Source organism: Bubalus kerabau, chromosome 23 (assembly GCF_029407905.1).
Source record: "Bubalus kerabau isolate K-KA32 ecotype Philippines breed swamp buffalo chromosome 23, PCC_UOA_SB_1v2, whole genome shotgun sequence".
NCBI classification, from domain to species: Eukaryota; Metazoa; Chordata; class Mammalia; order Artiodactyla; family Bovidae; genus Bubalus; species Bubalus kerabau.
Window position 1 is genome coordinate 35,485,408 of NC_073646.1, and position 6,706 is coordinate 35,492,113.

Consider the following 6,706-nt stretch of genomic DNA (forward strand, 5'->3'; position numbering starts at 1 on the left):
GTGGGTTGCCATGCCCTCCTCCAAGGGATCTTCCCGACCCAGGGACTGAACCCAGGTCTCCTGCATTGGCAGGCGGATTCTTAACCACTGAGCCACCAGGGAAGCCCTACCCAGGTGTACGCATGTGTAAAACTCCATCAAGCTGTTCACTTAAGATGTGTGCGTTTTACTATAAGAAAAGGAGCCCGCGTTTATTCTGCAGGCGGTTGCCACTGTGTGTCATCAGGGAACATACAGAGGCCTCTGCCCCAAGGAGCTGGGAGGCCTGGCCCCCCAGTACTGGGCGCTGTCAGCCTGGTGGCCCCTCACTCAGGCACAGTCCAGAGAGACACGGGTGGAGTCCAGCAGGGGAGGGAGCGGTCAGTCACACAGAAGGCACCAGACTGAGCAGAAGCAGAGATGCTGGGAGGGACAGTGGGGGTCCTGCTGGGGGCGGCTAGGGCAGGGGGGACCCTGGTGAGTTGAGGGCACCCAGAGGCCAGGGTCCCAAGTGCCCAGGTAAGAGGGAAGGACCTTCATGTTCTGTTACAAGTTAATCACTATTGCCCATAAGTTTTGTTTTTTTTTTTAATATTTATTTACTTATGCTGAGTCTTAGTTGCTGCTGGTGGCATCTTTAGTTAGGGCTCTAGTTCCATGACCAGGAATCGAATACCAGGCCCACTGCATTAGGAGTGCAGAATTTTAGCCACTGGACCACCAAATGAAATCCCACCTGTAAGCTTGTATTATACATAATGAACCACCTCTGGGAACTCTGCCACAGGTAACGAGTGTTAAGCTAAAATACCTTAGATTAGCTCACGGGACAGAGCCTGACCAGGCCCACCTGTGAATGGCAGCAGGGGAGGAAGAAATGAACACATCCCCTCTGGAGTCTGGCCGGAACCGGGACTTTCCCCTTCCCCTCTTAGTACGAGAAGCCTGAATTCTAACGTGGGGAAGATGGTACTTGGGACACTAGTCTCCCATCTTCTCCGTCCGCCGGCTTTCCAAATAAAGTTGCTATTTCATGCCCCAACAACTCTTCCTCTCGATTTATCAGCCTGCCCTGTGGCGAGCAGTTGGAGCTTGGATTGGAAACACCCACAGAGGACCAGAAGCTGTGATGCCGTGAAAGCAGAGAAGTTGGTGTCTGCAGCAGTGGAGGGGCACCCTCTGAGCAGGTGCGAAGGGTGGGCTGGAGCCCCCTGGGCAGGAGTCAGGCTGAGATCCGGGAGCTGCCTCCATGTCCTGTCTCCCCCACAGCCCCCCCAAAAGCCCCCACCCCACCGTGGCTCCAGGGCTTCTGGTTCCTGTCAGCCCAGCCAGGGCCTGTCCCGAGCTGGAGCCGGGAGGCGGTGGCGCCAGAAGCCTTGACAGGTTTATGTTCTGGCTGCGGCTGCTGCTCTGGGCTCATGCCGAGTCCCCTGTCATCCTCCTCCCCCCGGAGCTGGGAGACGCTCAGCCAGGGGTCTGGAGACCAGGGTCTCCTGGGAATCACACCATCCCCTCCCCAGTCCGGGGCCATCTCTGCTCAGGGGGTGCCTGAGGACGATGCCTGTACCCTTGTCCCCCACCTCCGCCCCACTCTAGCCCTGATCCTTCAAGTCCAGCCTGGTATCACCTCTTCCAGGAAGCCCACTTGGAACATCACCCTCTATGGGTAGGAGGTGCCTTGGGTGGATCCGAGAGGCTGGGGCAGAGATCTAGACCCAAGACTCTGGATTCCCAACCTTCCCCTTTCAAAACCCAGGACTCCTGGTTTTTCACTTGCCTTACCTCAGTTTCCCGCTTTGGGAAGGGGCAGTGGGCTGGAGCTGAGGGGCTTAAGTGACTGCAGCTCTGGGGAGGCCTCAGAGAATGGGCACCTCTGGGCTCCCTTCTGGCTGCCCCGCTTGGCCACTGTTGGGGCCCCATGCTCACAGGGCACCTCGGGGACAGTGGGCAGCGCTGCGTGCCTGCTCTAGGCTTCTGCTCAAGGCCACTCTGCCGGCCACCTTGGGGCACCCCGAGGGACCTGCAACCTCTCCCCCACACACACAAGGGGTCCCTGGGGTGAATCGGGGGGCCACATTCCCCTTAACTCTGCCCCCACCTCAGTTGGGATCTAGAACCTTCCCTCTGTCTCCGCAGTTTCTCTCTCTGACTTCCTGTCTCTCTGCTTCTGTTTCTCTTTCTCTCTGAGCAGGGTCTGTTTCTCTGTCCTCCAGGGAGGGTGAAGCTGTGCTAGGAGAGGGCAGCTTCATCGCAGCGCCTCTGCAGGGCCTTGTCTACAAAGCGGACTGACACCAGCCCTTCCGTCTGTGGCTTCCTTACCCGTATGAAGGGGATGATGGGAGCAGAGCCTGGCTCCATCGAAGACGAATGAGAATGTTCCTGAAGTTCTCAGCACTGAAAAGTGCCTCTTGAGCTCTGCTGACATCAGCAGGCTCTACTCACAGCCACGCTATGGAGGGGTTGCCCCACCATCGCTCCACTTTACAACTTAGGCAAATGAGGCCCAGAGAGGCTGAGTTACTTGCCCATAGTCACACAGCAGGTCTTATTGTGGTCGTGAAACCGATTGGTGTCATTCCAGGGGGGCTCCGAAGAGCCCTGGTACCATATGGCTTTATGTCTCAGTGCAGCGAAGAATTCGGCGAGAGCAAAGTGGTAGATAAGAAGTGACTTATTAGACTAGGACACTTGTGAGGCCTACACGCAGGTGGGCGAGAGATGCCGCGCCCCAAGAACTCAGTGGGGCTGCAGTTTTATAATCAAAGGAAACGTGAGGAGGGGAGAAGACCTTCTTTGTCTTTCTGGAGCAGACGTCATGCTTTCATCATTGGTTCCTCCTCCAGATGGAGCAGGGGAGTCTTCTTGTCCCTACATGGTCAAGCGAGGTCCACAGATTGCTGTTTTTCATGTGTGCAGAGAGCATGTCCGAGATCATCAGCTCACTGAGCTCACCGGGCAGGAGGGGGGCTCATGCCGCCATTGTTAAACTGTTCTGGGGCATGTCCCATGGCATGGTTTTGTTGCTAAACAAGCCTGATTGGTTTTGTGGTTAAGCAAACTGCTTTCTCGGGTAATCATTAACTTACAGGGGTCTCCCATATCTTTCTACTTATAGTCCCCTAGTGGGATTAACTATTTAATCACCTTTCAATCACCTGTTTTTTCCCTTCATTCTGTCCCTATCAGTAACGGAGCTGGGATTTGAACTCGGGGATCCGGCTCAGGGCCCACACTCTTAACTGTGGGTCTCGGTTTTAAAATTGTATTTAATGCTCTCTGTCTAAATGGGGTGGGGCAGGGGGGAGCTGGGAATAGAACCTGACCGGCCTGTGAATGCCTCTTGGCCTGCCTCCTCCAGGCATCTCACAACTGGCCTGTCCAGACCTCGTGGCACTCTGCCGTCCCTCGGTCTGGAGCCGGCCAGGGCTCCCTGGGGCCCTGGGCTCAGTCCAGAGCTCTGCACCCAGCCTTTGTGGGGCCCCAGCTGGGCACCCCCTGACCTCTGGGGGAGGGCTGCCCTTCCTCCCTCAGCACCTCCGCCCAGCTTCCTCCCCACACCTTGCTTCTCCCTCTGATCCACTTCTCTGACTTTCTGACTCACAGTAATACCACCCTGCCCTTTCCTCCTGGGGTCTGTCTCCTCTCAGAAGTCCTCTCTTGGGGCCCAGCCAAGATTTGGCACTGGGATCAGGGAGGACAGAAGGGGAGGCCTCTCCCCTGAGCAGGGACAGCTTCCCTGGGAGACCCTGTGGGGCCTCCAGTCCTCCAGGGGCCTCCAGTCCTTAGGTCTGGGGGAGGGGAAGGTCACTGGCTTCAAAATACATAAGCTCCCCAATTTTTAAAACTACGTGTTTATTTGTTTGGCTGCACCAGGCCGTAGTTGCAGCATAGTGGGATCTAATTCCCCAACCAGGGCTTGAACCCAGGCCCCCTGCACTGGGAACACGGAGTCTTAGCCACTGGACCACCAGGGAAGTCCCTCCCCCAGTTTTAAAAATGGTAAATGTTTCTTTAAATATCTTCTACACCCAGTGTTGTGTCAGCTTCACAAATTTAGCATTTTAGGATGTGTCACCGTGGGTGAAAACAATCGGTAGGTCACATCTTCTCACTTGGGAAGGATTCCCAAGATTCCTAAGAGTGGACGATGTTTGTGGAGAAATCAAGGTTAGCAGCAAGTCAAATGAGTTCCTGGAACCCGGAGAACTTTCAAAACTAGGTTATAAAATTCTTTTTTGAATATTTTTACAGCCACAGAAATGCATATAAAGTTGAGGGATATTTGCATTTTTTGATGTGGTTAAAAAAAAAAAGTAACATGAAGTAAATCACCGTAACCATTTTTAGGGGCACAGCTCAATGCTGCTAAATACATTCACGTCCTTGTGAGACACATCTTCCGAAGTTTATCATCTTGCAAGACTGAAACTCTATACCCATTAAACAACAAACACCCCATTCTCCCTCCATGAGGCTAGAGCCCTGGCAACCGCTGTTCTACTTCCTATTTCTGAGACCGACTGCACTAAACATCAGACGGCAGTGGAACCATAGAGCACGCGTCTTTTGTGACTGGTTTATTTCACTGAGCGTAATATCCTCCAGCTTAGTTCATGCTGTAGCAGCTGCTGGATTTCCTTCTCCTTTTTTCAACTTTTTATTTTAATATTTGTTTTTATTTATTTATCCGGCTGCACTGGGGCTTAGTTGCAGCATGCAGGATCTTTAGTTGTGGCGGGTGGGATCTAGTTCTCTGGCCAGGGATCAAACCTGGAGGAGTGCAGAGTCTTAGCCACTGGGCCACCAGGAAAGTCCCTGAATTTTCTTCTTATTAAAGGCTGAATAATATTCCACTGTATGTGTAGAGACCACCTTATTCATCTATCCATCAGTGGACACTTAGATTGCTTCTACCTCTTGGCTGTTGGGGAAAAAAACTGCAATGAACAAGAGTATGCAAATATCTCTTCAAAACCCAGTTTTCACTTCCTTTGGATATATCCAGAGGTCTTCCCTGTGGCTCAGTCGGTAAAGAGTCTGCCTGCAATGCAGGCGACCCAGGTTCAGTCCCTGGGTTTGGAAGATCCCCTGGAGAAGGAAATGGCAACCCACTCCAGTATTCTTGCCTGGAGAATTCCATGGACAGAGGAGCTTGGTGGGCTACAGTCCATGGGGTAGAAGTGTGATTGCTGGTTAATTTTTTGAGGAATCCGGTATGGGTACGTTTTTATTTATTCATTTTCCAGTTTTACTGAGATGCCACTGACACTCAACACTGTAGCGAAGCACAGGCTCCAGGCACAGAGACCTCAGTAGCTGTGGCGCATGGGCTCAGCTGCTCCACAGCATGTGGGATCTTCCCAGACCAGGGATCGAACCCACGTCCCCTGCATTGGCAGGCGGATTCTTATCCACTGTGCCACCAGGGACGTCCCCAGTGGAATCTTGCTTAGACCCTCACTTCTCATCTCAGCCAATTTGGATTCGACTCTCTCCCTCTCGGGTAGCGCCCAGGGGGCTCACCTTTGTCTAAGGCTCTTTCCCCATCTCAGGTGGAGGCTGGAGGTGTAGCTGGTCCTCCCAGGCCTTCTGAGTCTCCTCTGATGCTCAAAAACCCAGATTCCACAAACTCCAACACTTTTCAATGTTACTGACCTGTTGTGAATTTATTCTAGACATGCTTTGAAACTCAAGAGCTGCCTCCTTAATGTGCCAAGAGCACCAAGACTTTCAGGAGTCCTTGGCACTCTTGCTGATGTGGGTCAAGATCTTAAAATTTACGTCCGCTTTGGTATAGAGATGGATGCAATCCAGAGTGGATCCACTGTTACATATTCATTACTGTTACATTCACTTTTTCGTCTGATTTAAAAGAAACTGAAACATTTTGTAGTTCCCCAAAAACATCCGGAAAGGGTTACTCCATTCAGCTGACCATGTGGGTTAGGGGCACATTGAGTTCAGGGTGGTAATGAGACCCACTTGCTAATACTTCAAAATGTGGACTCGCTGAACTTCCAGCACCCAGGTCCGTCCATGTCATTCTTCGGCTCCAAACCCTGCCCAGGAAAACATCTGAGCTGCCAAGGCCCTTCACTGGCTGGTTTCCCTCTGCCCTTCCAGTCTCAAGTTCCATAGGCCTCTGACACCTCCCTCTTGGACGTTTCCGAAACACTGCAGCCTTCATCATGCCTGCACGCCTTTGTTCAGGCTGCCCCCTCCACTGGGGGCATCTGCTCCCACCTGGACCACCGTGTGTACCCTGTGCATCCTTTGAGAGCCAGCTCAAATGTCACTTCCTCTTTGAAGACCCTGGGCCCCCCTCCCCCTCTGTGTTCCTCATTCATTTCTCTGTTGTAGCTTTGACCTGCCCTTTTGTGTCATTCTCTTCCCTTCAACTGTGAGCCCCTTGATCCTATGGATCCCCAGCACCCAGCGCAAGTCAGTGATGCTGAATACACGAGCAGATGACTGAATGAATGAATGAGGAAGACAGAAACTGACAGCAGGAGTCCGCTCAGGAAAGGGATCCCCTCTGCAGCCGCCCTCTAGATGGAGGGTCTGGACTGATGGCAGAGCCTGAATGCGCTCTCCTCCTTGTCCCGCCCTCTGACTCACCCCCTTCCCAGACACTGGTTTCTGGGAATGTTCTAGAAGCTTGGCTTGCCTCTCTGGCTGAATCCTCTGTGTCAACCCATTCTGCCTCAGGAGTCCCTGTGGCCCCAGA

At 52.9% G+C, this 6,706-nt stretch overlaps 1 long non-coding RNA gene across 2 annotated transcripts; it reads left to right on the forward strand.

Moving 5' to 3' along the window:
- Nucleotides 1–728: 728 nt before the first annotated feature.
- LOC129637455 (uncharacterized) lies at nt 729–6,155 on the forward strand. 2 transcript variants are annotated; one of them, XR_008707471.1, is made up of 2 exons: nt 729–1,166; nt 2,171–6,155. It is a non-coding gene; the product is annotated as an uncharacterized LOC129637455 (long non-coding RNA). The 2 variants fall into 2 exon arrangements; XR_008707472.1 differs by having other exon boundaries at nt 2,193–6,155.
- The last annotated feature ends 551 nt before the right edge of the window (nt 6,156–6,706 follow it).